This window comes from Maniola jurtina, chromosome 16, assembly GCF_905333055.1.
Source record: "Maniola jurtina chromosome 16, ilManJurt1.1, whole genome shotgun sequence".
Classification (NCBI taxonomy): Eukaryota; Metazoa; Arthropoda; class Insecta; order Lepidoptera; family Nymphalidae; genus Maniola; species Maniola jurtina.
Genome location: NC_060044.1, coordinates 11,992,480 through 12,011,254, shown reverse-complemented (window position 1 = coordinate 12,011,254; position 18,775 = coordinate 11,992,480).

Below are 18,775 nucleotides of genomic sequence, written 5' to 3'. Positions count from 1 at the left end.
TTCGTAGATCTGGGACCGTTATAGCGGAACCCTGTACTTGTCAATTACTCCATTTATAATAAGCGAAATTGGCAACTATTTTGCGTCGATGACTCTCTATAGGAAACTGTTATTATTCAATATTGCTGGCGGCTACTTCAATTATCAGGGATTTAGATTTCTAGGACATTTTAGTAACTACCTATTATAAAGTATTTTAGTCTCATTTAACTTTAGATGTAGTTAACCAATTGGCTAGTCTAGTTTATTAAGTACTAAATTTCAATCACTAGGAACTTTTTGTAAAACAAAACCTCTCCATTGGGTTTGTTAGTTTGAACTAATCTCAAAAACTTTTGTATGGATTTCCATACGGTTCTTACTAATGAGTAATGAATAGACGTAGATATTCTTTGAGAGGATTTTAATGTATAATTTATGCCAAATGTCCAACTAATCTCTCGTTATTACTGGAACTACGCAGTAATCCTAATATATAAAACACAAAAAATGTTTCCACATATGTCCATCATAGACTTTGAAACCATCCAACCGATGTGCCCCAAACCAGTTTCATTAGAAAGGCAATAATGCGAAGATGGTTTAGACCACTAAAATAATGCATTAGGCAAATTAATTTTTGTGCGTAGTATCACACGCTGGGTAGCCGCTAATAAATAATAAAAATACCTACTATTTAATACAACCCACCACCCGCGCAAAGCCATGTCAACTCAGCTAGCTAGATACTTATATTTTCACTTAACAGCGGGAAAGTACAATTTTTCACTCCGCGTCTGCAATAATTCAGGGAAATTATTTATGGAGGCCGGTACGCAATTATTTCCTGATAAATGTTTCAATAAACTTAATGTACGGTTGGAATTATAATTTTTTTTCATATTTTGCAACAAAAAATTTCTGTGTTGGAAGAAATTTTCGAAATGGAAATTATACACGACAGGTTGAGATGGCAATCGGGGTATGAGGTGGGGGAACGCCCCGCATCGTGTCAGCCCGCACTGGGTTAACGCGGATGATGTGCGGTTATATTACGGGGCGTCCTCATCCCGATTGTCATCTCGAACTGTCGCGTACTATCGCTGAAATATTATGATTAAACAAATAAAACATGAAGACTGGCAGACTTCACAAACCTTTGAGTACTTACATTATGAAGAACTCTCAGGCATCCAGGTTTCCTTACGATACTATCTTTCATTGAATCAAGTGATAATCAAGTTACTTTGAAAGATATCTGTATCAAAATATCAAATAGCTGATTTAATATTCCAACGTTTAATAACTTTACAAAATCATTTTGTAAAGGCAATTAATTTCAATCATTACATTATACCAAAACGTTTGCTCCAATGTCGACCCCATCAAGAAATAACAGTCAATTGAAATAAAATTGATATCAACGAAATTATAACTGAGCAAACAATTTTACGACAAATATAACTGGCTTAACTTTGTTCCCAATAGTCGAACAGTGATCAATTTCAATTCATTTAGAAAATAAAACTATTAACTATAACTATTTTCTATTTGCAAAATCAATTTTGTAAAATAAAATATAATTTTGCAGAGCTAAAATGGCGAGCTTGCACCGAAAAGTGTCAAAATTATTTGGGCTTTACATATGAATCTCTATCAGTGTCACTATTTCTGTAAAAAGTGTAATAAAAATTACACACTTTTACAGAAATCTAAAAACCGCAGATACTTATTGATAAAACGTGTTTACAAAATTTCACTGAGTTCGATTGGTTACTATTCAAATGAAAACCAAACTACATTTCTTTGGAGCTCGCTACGAATAAATTCCTCATAAAGCATTCATCAACTGTGTATTATGGCTCAATTTAATAAGTGTGTTTATCACTATTAAATATTTAAATTTGACCACAATAACAGCATTGCTAGTTCTAAAATATCGCAGTTGTACGTTAAAAGCGCTATCCGTATAAACCGCCGAGTTTCTTGCTGGTTCTTCTCGGTAGAAATTGCATTCCGAACCAGTGGTAGATGCTCTTGACGATTCAAAAGTACTTGTAAAAGTCTAATTGAACAAAAATATTTTGAATTTTAAAATAAAAAACACAGGGGGCATTTCACGTCAAGCGGACAGCCAAAAAAAAGTGAGGTCGTGGATTTTGTTAATACTCTGGTCAGTTATACTTCTAGTAGACGTGGATATATACACACAATGTTTTTTTCGTATGATGCTTTATTGCTGAGTTATGAGCTTTTAAAAATTTACTAAGAATGAAGTCCGTTATTTTTGGATGCTTATTATTTGTGACAATTCATTTGTAAAAAAAAGTAAAAAGCATTGTTTATTATAGTTAAAAAGTTGAAATTTTTATTTTTTTTATCGAATTCTAAATTTAAATTTTTTAACGTATAGTAAACCGGAAGTGAACATTTCAAATCGATATTTGAGTAACTTGGCCAGAATAAAAATATTTTTTTTTTACCGTGAATTAAAGCTTACATGTACTTATTTTTCACCAAAAAAAATTGTAACGTGGAGTCTAATAGTTTAGGACTTAGAGTGGTTTTATTAATTGAGATTGAAACAGTATTAATTAAAACAGTGTTTTATTTTGTAACTAGCTGATGCCCGCGACTTCGTCCGCGTGGATTTAGATTTTTAAAAATCCCGTGGGAACTCTGACTTGCCATGATAAAAAGTAGCCTATGTTACTCTGCGTCCTTTCAAGTATCTTTATGCTAAAAATCAAGTTGATTGGTTGCTTAGTCAGGGCGAACAAATCTTGTGGGAACTTTTGATTTCCCAGGACAAAAGTGGTCTATCCGTAATAGCCCATCCCCGGGATACAACGTGTTTCTCTACCACGTAAAAACATTTAAACGGATGATCCTTTAAAAATCCCGAGGGATCACCAGGATTTAGGAATGCAATTCCTTACAGCATCAGGGTTGAGGAATTGGGTCCTCGAGGTCAAAGCCAAAGTGTTTACCTGTTATAGATACCTTCCATATCAATTTATAACCGACAGTTCCCAACCAGAATCCCACCAAATCCCACCAGCTTTAGTGATGGGGCCCCTGCAGCATCTGGATTGAGGAGTTGAAATCCAAATTTTTTATGGAACAATGTCGCAAAGTTCCTTTATCGATTAAAAAAAATTACGCAAATCGGTTCAGAAATCTCGGAGATATCAATGTACATAGGTAGAAAAACACAACTCCTCCATTGTTGAAAGTCGGTTAAAAAGTAGCCTATGTTACTCCCTGGCCAATCCTCTACTTGTCTGTGAAAATCCCGTCAGAATGGGTTCAGCCGTTCCGAAGATTAGCCCGTTCAGACAGACAAAAATTTTAAAAACGTGTGATTCAGTTATGGTATCGTTTAAATAACCATATGAGCTTAATATGTGGTAGTTATTTCGAAATTACAGACAGACACTCCAATTTTATTTATTAGTATAGATTACATTTTATTTAAAAAATCTTTTATTTTTGTATATTTCATGTTAGAATGAATGAATAAATTATTCATAGCGTAGTATTTTAGCATGTTAGTGCATAAACCCGACTGCTTAGAAAGTGCTCATAGTTATATCTATGTATTCTATATGCTCTAAGTCCTAAACTATTAGACTCCACGTTACAATTTTTTTTGGTGAAAAATAAGTACATGTAAGCTTTAATTCACGGTAAAAAAAAAATATTTTTATTCTGGCCAAGTTACTCAAATATCGATTTGAAATGTTCACTTCCGGTTTACTATACGTTAAAAAATTTAAATTTAGAATTCGATAAAAAAAATAAAAATTTCAACTTTTTAACTATAATAAACAATGCTTTTTAATTTTTTTTACAAATGAATTGTTACAAATAACAAGCATCCAAAAATAACGGACTTCATTCTTAGTAAATTTTTAAAAGCTCATAACTCAGCAATAATGCATCATAGGAAAAAAACATTGTGTGTATATATCCACGTCTACTAGAAGTATAACTGACCAGAGTATAAACAAAATCCACGACCTCACTTTTTTTTGGCTGTCCGCTTGACGTGAAATGCCCCGTTTAACACTTAATTGCGTTATCCAGAAGTTAAATTAAAACTGGCAATCGTTTAATAATAAAATTCAAATTATTCATAAAAATATTTGAATCGCCATTTCCCTCTGTCTATATTTGACTTTGTAATAGAGTTCAAATGGAAAAATCTTGCTATTGAAATTCCACCTGTTATTATCAAAGCGACGAAGTTAATTGGAAAAGCTTTGATTTTTGCCGATCCGTTGTTCGCGCCAATTTCACTAAAACCTCGATTTTTGCTCGTGTCTAAAAATACTTGTCTAAATAGGCAGCTGGAGATAGGTTTCTGGTAGGAACATCCATACGCCTAGGTCGTGTAAGACGCCTGAATCCAGCGGTTCCATCAGTTGTCCCCTCCAATTTTAATATGTCAAGAGTGAATAGGCATCTTATAGGCAAGAGCGGTCCATCTTAGGCTGTATCATGACTTGCCAGCAGGTTGAACGCGGACACTAATAGAGAGAGAGCCAGTGCGTGACAGACCTTCGTTATTTTATAAAAGCTGAAAGAAATCAAGTCCTGCATTGCCAGACACTTAGTGTGCTGGCAACTCACTGCTAGGCGCCCTTAAAGTTTAAAAGTTTGAGGATGTCTGGCAAGGGGGTGCCACGACACTAAGTGTCTGGCAATGCCTGACATTATTTCTAATATGTATAACTCCGAAGAAAATATGAAAAATAGACTTTTTACTTTGGCCTAAGATTTCTACACCTTTATTACCTGTTATCTCCCAATGATCCAAACTTTATAATCTCTGACCGTTCTTCGTTTTCTTATAAAATAACGAAGGTCTGACGCACGCTGGCTCTTAGTCCATGATGTTCGTTGGAACATGTTGTTACTATGAAGCGTAGCATCTAGTGGAACATTTATATCATAGCGGCTAGTAAACTAGAAAATGAGGTAAATTCTGAAAACTACACCTGTGTAATTATTCCAGAATTGGAAACACCATTAAACATAAAGGAATAAATGTTTTCTTTAAACACAAAACCGTGTTTCATTTAAACCCGAATGTTTGGTTTAAATGAACCCGGGATAAATATTCACGAGTACATTTCACCGGAGTGTGGGAGGGGAAATTCGTTAATGCATGTTGCATCTATATTTTAAACTCTTTTATTAAGCGGCGAATCGATCATGTGCCACATGCTAGTTATAATCAGTATTTCAAAGGTTAAATAAGGGCTTAAAAACGACTGTGAATTGATGAATAATAATAATTAATCAAACGGCAACTGTTGAGGTCCACAAATGGGCACATTTTTTTAAACACGTTATTTTTCTCTTAAGTCCTCGGTCGTTACATCATTTTGAAGTTGTCCTTCCACCTTGTGGGATCTCCTAACGACTGCGTTTTCAGGTACCAGGTCAAGGTCTAACCGTTCTAAACGCTGGGGAATGTATTCTTCGATCTAAGCTTTTAGATCTATGGATTTGAAGATTTGAAATTTATTAAACCAAAGACATAGATAGGTAAGTATTTGTTATTAGAATGTGTTCAAAAATTCATTGAGTTTGATAAGTAATATTCAAGTGAAAACCAAACTAGCTTTGTGTAGGTGCATTGAAGAACACGCTAAGAAAAATTCTCTTAACATCAGCGACTCGAGTTTTAAATTATATAGGTAACTAGCTGATGCCTGCGACTTCGTCCACGTGGATTTAGGTTTTTCAAAATCCCGTGGGAACTCTTTGGTTTTCCGGGATAAAAAGTAATTCAGGATATTATCTATCTCCATTTCGAATTTCAGCCAAATCCGTCCAGTAGTTTTTGCGTGAAGGAGTAACAAACATACACACACACACACACACACACACACACACACACACACACACACACATACAAACTTTCGCCTTTATAATATTAGTGTGATTTTGCTTAAAATATTTACACTGTGGCATATCACGATAAGTAATAAAATCGTTGTGTTGTGGCAGTGTTAACTGTAGATTTCAAAAACCTGTTGTGTGGTCGTTGCATACTATGAATTTTTATTACAAGCCGACTTCATTTTTAATCTAAATTCAGTTAGTAATAGTAATCAAAGTTAATATTTTAGTGCAACATAGCGTATGCAATATTTTAATTGGCGTGCATTTTTTATGAAATCCTTGAACCATATTGCGATTTTTTGTCGCTGAATATAACATGGTGTGTTTTGAAAAAAGAATAAAATCTCAACAACCGTGATTTTAACTGTTAAACAAAGAGACAACTAAGATAAAAGAAAATCTATATACCTAATATATAAGAATAAGATAAAAGAGAAATAAGACAGAAATTCAAATGGATGTTCGACTTTAGACATTTAAATTTTGCCTTGCCTTGAAGACATCTGATAAATCATCATTATTATCATAATCATCACAGACCCATTGCCAGCTCACTACTGTTCACAGGTCTGCTCTCACTTTCACACGAACATTAAACTTAAGGGTCAAAAATGGTCTTAGTCGAGTCGTTTACGAAAAGACTTGGCAGGCTACCGTTTAGGAAAAAAATAAAAGGGGGCATGACCCTCGGTAATGAGCATCGTGAAACGAGGGAAATGGCTTATAATAGTAACGGTTTTCCCATTTCCTCTTTGGTTTCAATTGATTTCGATACTTCACGTGTACGTACCTACCCTACGTCCAAAAAGGCCTTTTTATTTTATTTCAGAAACGTCAAACGACATCGCACCGTCCGTCGGCGTCGTGTCCATTTCTCTTTCCTAAAACCCGTTTGATCGATTGGAATGACCCTTCGTTTAGATTGATCAAGTTGTTTGCGAGCTGGGGCGATTAATTTTTTCCTTGTATCTGTCGAAAATATATGAAATCTTTTTATCTTGTGTGCCCGAATCTTGAAAATCTTGATCTTTAAAATTTGGTACAGTGTTATATTGCTAACCCATGATAAAGGACTCCTTTCAAAAAATCAAAGAGTTCACACGGGATTTTAAAAAACCGAAAATTTCGGACGAATTTTCGGGCATCATCTAATATGAAAATAAATAGATACGTACATAGTATAGGTAAATACGTAAATTAACAACGCTTTCTCATAACTAACAATACATAATTAAAGATTAATAGAAGATGCCCGCCAGTTCATCTGCGTGCATTTAGGTTTTCTAAAAATCCAATGGGAACTCTTTTATTAACCGACTTCCAAAAAAGGAGGAGGTTCTCAATTCGTCGGGATCTTTTTTTTTTTTTTTTTTTTTTTTTTTTTTTTTTTTTATATTTTTTATGTATGTTCCCCGATTACTCAAAGACCCCTAGACCGATTTGGAAATTTTTTTTTTGTTTGAAAGGGTATACTGTGCAGGTGGTCCCATATAAATTTGGTGAAGATCTGATGAATATCTTCGGAGATGGAGAACAGAACTCCTCAATGGATAAGAGCAAATTGCTCGCGATCACTGTAATAGCTTAGTAAACAGTAGGGTTTTAACTGGGCATAGCATATTATAGTACAGTGGGGCCACTAAAAATTGTGAAATAAAAAATTTTCAAAAGAAAAATAAAACCGACTTCAAAAACCAAAAACACTAAAAAGTAGAAAATAATTTTTGTTTAGCTACACATGTAATGTACCTAGGTATGAAGTCGGGCGAGCTTCACTCTTGGATTTCTAATTTTGTTTTAATATGCTCGCTCGACTTCATACCTAGGTACATTACATGTGTAGCTAAACAAAAATTATTTTCTACTTTTTAGTGTTTTTGGTTTTTGAAGTCGGTTTTATTTTTCTTTTGAAAATTTTTTATTTTGTTTAATCTTTTGAATACAAAAAGTATTTCATCAAAATCGGTTAAACGGATGTGCCGTAAAAAGCTAGCAGACAGACAAACAAAAAGACAAACAGATAGAAAAGAATACAGACAAACACACACACTCGCAGTTGTAATATCACTGATTGTATTTAGTGGCAGGTGTAAAATGAATCTACCTTTATAATCCCAAGCTCAGTACGGCAGGAAAGTAAAAAGTGACGTTACATCCATCAGTCTAATGCTGGCCACTCAAAGGTTAAGGATACTCTTTCGGAAACGGATAATAGTGTGGGGATGAGTGCGGACTAGATTCCTGTAACGAGCGATATCCATCACTTGTGATCTGCCCGAAATTGGGTTGGATGGCCGGTTATATTGGGAGGTACTTTCGACTTTTTCCGACTTAGTCATCAGTACAAGATAACGTCAAGGTAAGGTCAAAACTTTTTCCGACTTAGTCATCAGTACAAGATAACGTCAAGGTAAGGTCAAAAAATTTCACGAATATTGCAGATGTGTAAAATAGTATTTTGAATTTACTTTTGAAAGCTTGTGATTGCATCGTAACTTTTAACCGTTAATAACAATGACAGAGAAGTTTTTCTGTATCATATGATGCAAGAAATACATTCATCAAAATCAGTTCAATAGTTTATGAGGATTTTTTTTTCGGCTCAGCCGGTTTCGTAAATGCATCTTATTACTTATGTTTATGATCATTAAATTTTTTATTGGATTGTCTTCTTTGACTCTAACTTGTGATAAATCAATGGTATAGTCGTAGCATGATTGAAAAGAGCAACCGCCGAGTTTCTTGCTGGTTCTTCTCGGCAGGAATGGCATTCCGAACCAGTGGTAAATTATTTGATGATTCAAAATCACTTGTAAAAGTTTCTTTGAATAAAAATCTATTCTAATCTATTCATGCCCATTGAGAATCACATGAACGGTGTATTTTTCTCGTAAATATAAATTTTATCGGTGAGTTACTAATTTAAATATTTTGTTTGTTCTGTATTTTTAGGGTTCCGTACCTAAAAAGGATAAACGGAACCCTTATAGGATCACTTTGTTGTCTGTCTATCTATCCGTCGTGTCTGTCAAGAAACCTATAGGGTACTTCCCGTAGACCTAGAATCATTTTGGTGGGTAGGTAGATCTTATAGTACAAATATAGGAATAAATCTGAAAAGCGCGAATTTGTGGTTATGTCAAAAAAAATTAAAATATGTTTCAATTTTTAAAGTAAGATAATTATACTAAGTGGGGTATCATAATAAAAGGGTTTTACCTGTACATTCTAAAACAGATTTTTATTTATTTTTATGCATAATAGTTTTTGATTTATCGTGCAAAATGTTGGAAAAAATACCCGAGTACGGAACCCTCAGTGCGCGAGTCTGACTCGCACTTGGCCGGTTTTTGTAATTAGTGTTTCTTAATAAATATACTCATATCGTTCTCTATAACACAATTTATTTACTTACTAGCTGATGCCCGCAGCTTCGCCCGCGTGGATTGGTCAGATGCCCTGCAGCATCAGGATTGAGGAGTTGGACTCCAAATTTTTTATGAAACAATGTCGCAAAGTTCCTCTATCGATTAAAAAAGAAATGACGCAAATCGATTCAGAAATCACGGAGATTTCGATGTACATAGGTAGAAAAACACAACTCCCTTCTTGAAAGTCGGTTAAAAAAGTAGCCTATGTTACACCCTGGTCAATCCTCTACTTGTATGTGAAAATCCCGTTAAAATCGGTTCAGCCGTTCCGAAGATTAGCCTTTTCAAACAGACAGACAGACAGACAGACAGACAAAAATTTTAAAAACGTGTGATTCAGTTATAGTATCGTTCAAATAACCACATGACCTTAATATGTGGTAGTTATTTCGAAATTACAGACAGACACTCCAATTTTATTTATTAGTATAGATATACCGTTATAATAAAGTCAGTAAAGTCAGAAATTTGATTTAAGTCCCCCGTAACATGTTTGTAATCTAATCGAAGGAAGTTATCAAACATCGCCGGAGGCAGAGCGTCCCCTTTTAATATTATTGATACTTATATTTAATATAGCGTGTTCCAGTAATTTAATTCGAATTTTAGGAGTTGACAAGGTTATTTTACAGTTTATGCTATGTCTAGTGGGTCTAGAGGCACTAGGCCTCTAAAGCAGAAGAGAAGTAATGCTATCGAGCTCCCCGGCTCTTTCCATACTAATATCATAGTTTAGTTCTCATTTGAATACTGGCCAATCAAACCCAATGAAATGTAGGCTCGCTCACAAAACTGTCTTTGTCAGTGGTTTGTTAGATTTTCGTAAAAATTTATAGTATCGAATTTACACTAGCTCAAAGATTTGTATGTAAATGTTTGAGACCGTGTAACTTTTTTTAGAGAAATCTAAAAACTACAGACACAGATATTTATTTCTAGAAAAAGTTTACAAAATTTCATTGAGTTTGATTGGTTAATATTGAAATGTAAAACAAACTATGTTTGTATGGAAGGCGTTAAGGTCCAAACGCCTTTGGGCTGCGCTGCACTACGCGACGCGACATGGCAACGCACCTCAACTGCGTTGGGACCTTAAAATGCCACCCCTAAGAGGAACCTAAGAGTAAGGTACTTAGAGTAAAAGTGGAGAAGTCGCGAGCCACTGTTAGTTATTGTATAATAGCTATATGTGTGTAAAGAGTTTTATATCCAGCATAAAGACTATAATTTAAAATAATATTATGTGTGTTCGTATAAAGTGGGTCTGGTAAATAATGTTGTTAAATTTTGATGATCCAATCATTGGGCTATTACTCACGGGGGTAGTCACGTAAAGACAGTCACGTAAAAATGCCATAAAAGCGCTCCAAATCGCTGCGGATGCTGTATTAAGATGCGATTTTGAGTTTAAGATGCGTTCCGTACAGCGGTTTGGGAAGGTATTTATTATTTACTAGCTGATGCCCACGGCTTCGCCCGCGTGGATTTCGGTTTTTTAAAATTCCCGTGGGAACTCTTTGATTTTCCAGGATAAAAAGTAGCCTATGTGCTAATCTAGGATATTATCTGTCTCCATTCTAAATTTCAGCCCAATCCGTCCAGTAGTTTTTGCGTGAAGGAGTAACAAACATACACACACACACACACACACACACATACAAACTTTCTCCTTTATAATATTAGTGTGATGTTTGTTTGAAATACTACTATTATATTAATATTACTATACCTATTTTGAGATATTTACAGATGATGGCCACGACCTCGATTACGAGGATTTAGGTTTTTTGAAATTACTTCTTCTTTCTTGGAAATTACTTCTTTTTTTGAAATTAATTATTTTATTTTTCAGAGTAAAAAGTAGCATTTGTCCGTCTCCTAGATGTCCTCTCCCCAAATTCCCTCTCATCAAAATCTTGACGTACAAATTTCCTAAATCCTTCCCTTGGTCCGAAGGATCAATCCTACTTCACAAAGTTCACAAAACCGTATAAAGCATCTTACAGGTCGTACAGTGACTAGTACGTTTTAGAAATTCCTTTCTTAGCGGATGTATAAAATTTATAGCAATCTGTATGTCATATTTCAGCTCGAGCCATCCAATAGTTTGAGCTGTTGATAGATCAGTCAGTCGACTGCCCTGGTGCCGTGGTAAGCGCTGTAGTTATCAGTGGGAGGTCCCGGGTTTGGTTCCCGGCAAAGGTTTGAAATTTTATAATTTCTAAATGTTTTGTCTGGTCTGGCGGGAGACTTCGGCCGTGGCTAGTTACCACTATACCAGTAACAGCGTGCCACCAAGCGATTTAGCGTTTCGGTACGAATCGAGGGTTTAATAAAAACTGCCATACCAGGTTAGCCCGCTTCCATATTAGACTACATCACTTACCACCAGGTGAGATTGTAGTCAAGGGCTAACTGGTGTCTGATTTTAAATAGTCAGTTAGTCAGTCGGCTTTTCCTTTTGTATATTTAGAAGACTACGTTCATATGAGGCTCTACGAAAACGACTGGCAAAGTGAAAATTCAGCCAAGCAGAATCAAAGACGGACGCAGTGCAACAAAGATACAGGGGTCACCAAAAGTGATCACTAGTAAGATAAAGCAAACGTTCGGTGCGGGGTTAAAAAGCTTCCCTTATCAGGAGACCTGACAGCTGAGCTGGATTTATTCGCTCGCCTGACTTCTAGCTGTGATAGTCTGCAAGGCAATTCTTAAATCGACTGTACTTATCTCTGAATTTGATGAATTTTAATTTTTTTTTTAAACCGTAAATTAAACCGTATTTTTATTGAAATTAGGTTTTTTTAGGTTTTTCTAAACTATGAAAAAGTATTGCTTCAAATTTAGATACTAAGCTAAAATTTTGCATAAAAGTGTGTCTGTCTTGACGGCCGATTTAACCGATTTTGACGCATTTTTTTACAGAGATAGCCTGCATCTCAGAGACGAATAGTAATGAAAGTTCCTGCAAGATATTTAAAATCCTAAATCTTTTAGAATTAGGTTTTGAAAAAACCCATATTGTTTTAGGTTACACAGTTTATCAAAAAGTGCAGTTTTGTTGCAAGGCAGACGGCAGTTAATTGTTTTCATCAACTAGCAACTAAAAGTTTTCGCCACACGAAATGGAAAATTGGTAGCGATGTAGCATCCCTCGAAGCCACCTTGTTACCGTGTTAAAGTTTGTTTAGTGTTCATAAAATACTTTTTCCGTGAAAAAGCTTTTCTCCAAAAAAAAATGGCGTACGGTACTTTAAATCCTGATTTTATACTTTTTTGGAGTAACTAAATGCATATTTCGTATGTGCTAATTTATGCCTATGCATTAATCTAAATAAGTATACAAAAGAAGATATATACCTAAGAATAATATATCACAGCCTATAGAAGGGCTATTTCTAGGCTATTCCAAATAAAAATCGTGTTTTATGAAGCGGTCAAAATTAGTATGACACAAATTCTTACAACTTGATGACCAGTCCAGTATACAGTGTAGTAGGGCCAGTTAAATAGATGAAATTAGATATCTGTCGTTACATACAAATAATAATTATTTATATGTAACTGACAGATTTAACTTTTAGACAGAGTTAACTGATAGATTAACGGAATTCCGAACCAGTGGTAAATTATTTTGACGATTCGAAAGCACTTGTAAAAGTCTACTTGAGTAAAAATCTATTCTATTCTATTCTAGATGTCTAGATGGCATATTATTGTAAATTGAATACTTAAAAAGAGCAACCGCCGAGTTTCTTGCTAGTTCTTCTCGGTAGGAACTGCATTCCGAACTAGTGGTAGATTATTTTGACGATTCAAAAGCACTTGTAAAAGTTCAATTGAATAAAAATATTTTGAATTTTTTTTTAAATGTGATTTAATAAATCAAATCAAATCAAAATCATTTATTCAAAGCAGGTACTATTGTAAATATTTTGATAGTTAGAATTGTTAGATTTTTAAGATGATAAAGTGGTGATAATACATTACGTTAACTTAAAACTAAAGCTACGAGGGTTCCACACGCGCCCAGGTCTGAGAAGAGCCCACAACAAACTCAGCCGGGTATTCTTGAATTGGCCCTACTTTAATTTTGATATTTAAACTCATAAACCATAATATACTTCGTAGTGATGGATAGTAATAATTTTAATCGATGGTGCGAATGGATGGGATTTTTCTAAGATTTTAGTTGCATCCCGCCCGTTAGGTATGTAATAAATCTAGAATATATTATGTCAATATACGTTTCATGCAATCAGTGCGTCCTACCTGTGATGACGTATAGAGCAGAAACGTGGACACTGACAGTTGGCCTCGTCCACAAACTAAAGGTCGCTCAGCGCGCTATGGAGCGAGCTATGTTGGGTATCACTCTCAGGGATAACATCCGGAACGAGGAAATTCGCAGAAGAACAAAAGCGACCGACATAGCTCAAAGGATTAGCAAGCTGAAGTGGCAATGGGCAGGTCATGTCTGTCGCAGAACCGACGGCCGATGGGGCAGACGTGTTCTGGAGTGGAGACCGCGTACCGGTAAGCGCAGTGTGGGACGACCTCCTGCCCGCTGGACCGATGACCTGAAGAAGGTGGCGGGGAGCGGGTGGATGAGGAAGGCGGAGGACCGTGTTTGGTGGCGCGCTCTTGGAAAGGCCTATGTCCAGCAGTGGACGCATACAGGCTGATGGATGGATGGATACGTTTCATGACAAGACGTATATTGACATATATCCTAGATTTATTTCACAAAAGTTAAATATAAATAGTAATTTAGCCAGTGTTGCTAACAATTATTTAATTTTTCTTCCGCGATATTTTGTATTTTAAGAATAAGTTTTTGATTCAGCGCGATGCAGATAAGTTGTTGCTCTCAGTGTTTGCTCAAACCACTGATTCACTGCAGCGGAGCTGCGTTGAGCTGAGTTAATTGTTTTCATCAACAGAAAACTAAAAGTTTAAACCAGGCTCGGGAAAATTGGTTGCTACGAAAAGTTAAAAGAACTTTTTGAGCCTACGTTGAAAAATGATTTTTCTATGTTATACTCCTTTAGATGTAAACTTTCTGCATATTTAAGCCTTCAAAATATAAAGTACACTTGCAAAAGAAAAAAGGTAAAGTACATTGAAGGATGCAAACGACGGGACGCTCATACAAAAAATAGTGATGTTAAAAGATTTTTTTTGAAGTGAAAACGTTCTTTAAAGACATTTTATTTAAACAACTTTATTGCTTAAAACTAAGACAAAGAATAAAATACAGGATAGATTTATAAACAGAGGGCGACCTTATCACTATAGTTATCCCTTCCAAGCAACCCATAGGCATTGTGATTTGAAACTCGATGAAACGAAAAGGCGATACTGAAAAGAGACAAACTCATAGCACATTTCATGGCAGTTATGAAACCTGTAATAAAACGTCAGACTTCGTCTGTGATGGCGTTTGCTGGCGCGCGTGCTGTGCTTGTTTGGAGTGTTTTTTTTGTTAAGAGTGGCTGGTTTTTGTGTTAGTTGGTGTTTTTTGGTGGTGGAACTGACTGGGAAGCGCTCTAAAGGGGCGCCGCGCGTATGTCGGCGGGCGCCGGCGCAGACGGAGTCTATACTTGTATAATATCTACAAACTTGACATTGGCTAATCAGAGTAAAGCCAGATATAAAGAAAAAAAAAAACGTCAAAGCTTCACCTATACTGAGAGGCGTCAAGGTGGGGACGCCTTGCGCTGTCCCGCACAGGGTCAGCGTGGGTGACGTATGGGTGTCCCCCGTCTCATACACCGATTGTCATGTCGACCTGTCGCGCACTATAGCTTTAAGCTCAGGTAGGCTGAGGACTAGGTATCATTGATTTCACGTCACCCCTAACCGTCATTGACAGTTTGTCAATTCAGAATCGAACCGAGAGTTTCCTCACTGTAGCCTCTGCCTATGCAAAAACCTGGAAAGTGACATTACAATTTTTATTAGGGTTCCCACATGATATTTCAAAAATAACTAAATGTGGGTGTGCGGTCGCACTTGCAGGAATTATCTATTTATTTTTAACCCCCGACCCAAAAAGAGGGGTGTTATAAGTTTGACGTGTGTATCTGTGTATCTGTCTGTGGCATCGTAGCTCCTAAACTAATGAACCGATTTTAATTTAGTTTTTTTTGTTTGAAAGGTGGCTTGATCGAAAGTGTTCTTAGCTATAATAGAAGAAAATCGGTTCAGCCGTTTGAAAGTTATCAGCTCTTTTCTAGTTACTGTAACCTTCACTTGTCGGGGGTGTTATAAATTTATAATTTACACTTGTGAGTTATATAAAAAAGACGTTTAAGTGGCATTATTATCAATCTGATTTTCAACTTTAATAATATGGAAAATCCCGGTATTAACTCGGATTTAATCGACTGTTAACCTAGCGAAACCACACAATAAACTCGAAAATAAACTACCACCGGACATATTAAAAGTGCCTCACAAATTAATTATCCACGGAAAATAAAGCTTACGAAAGCAACGGGTGCTTTAATCTAGAAATAATATTAGAAAGGAGGGATTTCTAAGGGCAACGCCACGCTAGAGATATTTTGGTCTCAGAACTTTATGAAAACATAGAAAATAATTTCATATCTGTACTTTTTCGGATGGAGGCCATGGGTTCGTGGGTTGAGATGGCAGGTCCTTTTTTAAGGACCTGCCATCCGTGCCATGGAGTCCACGGGTGACCGGAGGTCTGGCAGTTACCTCGGTCAGCATATTAGTCTGGCCATTCAACGAGGTTACGCAGTCAGCGTTCTGGGCACCCTACCTCGTTACAGTGGTTTGGATGACATTTTTGTTTTGTAATTTTTATATTCAAGTATTTATAGTATTTGTAAATAAAAGACACAAAAAATTATAAAAATATATGACAAAATGGAAACGAAATATAATATTTTATTCATAATTTTTAAGAGATAGTTTATGCCTGATATTTCATCCAGGCGGATTTAGAAAATTATCGTGAAGGCTAAGTTATAGAGATAAATGTAGAATCTCAAGTTTCATCGCACTCAAGGACTAAGTAGCTTGTAATAGAAAATAAAAAAATATGAATACTTGTTGTATGAATTAAATGTCGTTAGTGTGAACTAATGCTAAAATTCACGAGTTCATTGCGAGTTAAGAATATAGAAAAATAATATAAAGCTAGAAAGCAAGATCAAAGAAGAAATGTGAATCTTTAAAGCTGTTTATCTCGTCCGCTGTGCTTATTCAATTTGTTGGCTAGTTTTTCCAAGACTTCAGCCAAGTCGAGTTTGGATTATTTATTTTAAAATATTGCAAGTATAAAATATTTTACTGGCTACCTTTTGCACACAAGTGTACAATTAAGTTTAATCTTTGCTCTATAGCGTAAAAAATTAAAAAGATATAAAAATGCAGGGGAAAAAATGCTGGTTCTTTGATAACCACCCTCAAGCATGTCCTTTAGACGAGTCTGTGTGTAGCTTTTTACATGAACAACTCTGATGTACAGATGCTATAACTTATATTATATTATTATTACCTATACTGTAAAGAAAGATGATTATTATCAAATTTTTATCTAAATAAAAGTCATAATAAGTAATAGCGCATTTTGAGGGGATCTCTACATACCTATTCATGAAAACAAATGTTTTAATATAGACTTTTTTTATTAACTCTAATAGGCAAGCGCTTGACTTCAATCACACCTGATGGAAAGTGATGATGTGCGCTAGAACACTGTGTGGACAACAGCACCATCTATACCTAGGTGATTTTATTCATGAACACATTTTGATTATTTTTTGTGATATAACCATAAATTGTCGGTTTTTGGATATTTTTACCTGTGCTATAAGACCTGCTTACCTGCCAAATTTCACGATTCTAGGTCAACGGAAAGAACCCTATTTGTTTTCTTGACAGGCGCGACAGACAGACGTACAACGAAGTGATCCTATAAGGGTTCCGCTTTTCCTTTTGAGGTACGGAACCCTAAGAACTTAAGCCACGCAGATGATGTTGCGGGCATTAACCTTGCATATTCCAATTCAGTGGTCACTGTTACTATCTAAAAGAAAAAGTACAGTGAGATTAGAAAAATTTACGTGAGCTCCGTTAAGATAACAGCAGCGCTCCGAGCGAAGAAGTGCCACTTATCTCGAACCCTGACAGGGATGCTGGATTTATTTACAACACTGATGCAGCTCTAACCGAGACTCTTGGAAAGTCAATTGATTCTTATTAGTAACTAGCCAATGCCCGCGACTTGGTTCGCGGGAATTTAGGTTTTGCATAATCCTGTGGAAACTCTTTTATTTTCAGGAATAAAAAGTAGCATAATATGTGTTAATCCAGGGTATAATCTACCTCCATTCTGAATTTCAGCCAAAACCATTCAGTAGTTTTGGCGTGAAAGATTAACAAACATACACACATACATACACACAAACTATCGCCTTAGTAATATTAAGATTGATTAGCTTATGGTCGCGTCTTGTGGACTACCCTAATTTAAAACCCCTATTTTACCCCCTTAGGAGTTCGATTTTCAAAAATCCTGAAACTTCTACGTCGTGGTATCAATAGCTATGGCAAATTTCAGCCCGCTCCGTCCAGTAGTTTGAGCTGTGCGTTGATAGATCAGTCAGTCAGTCAGTCTGACTGACTCGTACTCGCACACGATGGGTTCCGTTCCATCTTACAAAATATAACACTTATACAATTTTTTTAAATAATCTTTGCTTATATTATTATTACAACTATCTATAAAATTATAACTCTTTACCTATACGTTTATACGACGTGTCTTTTAGTTATAAATTACTAGCTGATGCCCGCGACTTCGTTCGCGTGGATGTAGTTTTTTAAAAATCCCGTGGGAACTCTTTGATTTTCCGGAATAAAAAGTAGCCGATGTGCTAATCCAGAGTATAATCTATCTCCATTCTAAATTTCAGCCCAATCTGTCCAGTAGTTTCAGCGTGAAGGAGTAACAAACATACACACACACACACACACACACATACAAACTTTCGCCTTTATAATATTAGTGTGATTATATTTTTGTAAATATTTGTACTACAAAATATATCATAATGTATAACAATGTCAAACAAATTACATTAAAAAATAACAATGTACAATAATAAAATATTACAGCAGCAAAGTGACAGGTATCGCGAAAACAAAAAACAGTCGTTTCCAAAGTTATTAAAGAACCTTAATATGACATTTGACTGGCGCGCATTAATTTGTGCCCCGGAGTTTACCTTTCTATTTGATGTCTTTTTTTGGAGACTGAAAAGTTGCATTTAAGAGAGTAATAGTAATTGGCGTCGAATCTGACCTCTTTCTCAAAACTAACTTTAGCACTAGATTTAAATATGTCAAGTTGGAGTATCAGATTCTAAATTTAGGCTAGCGAAACACATCAAAATTGACACCATTATGTGGCA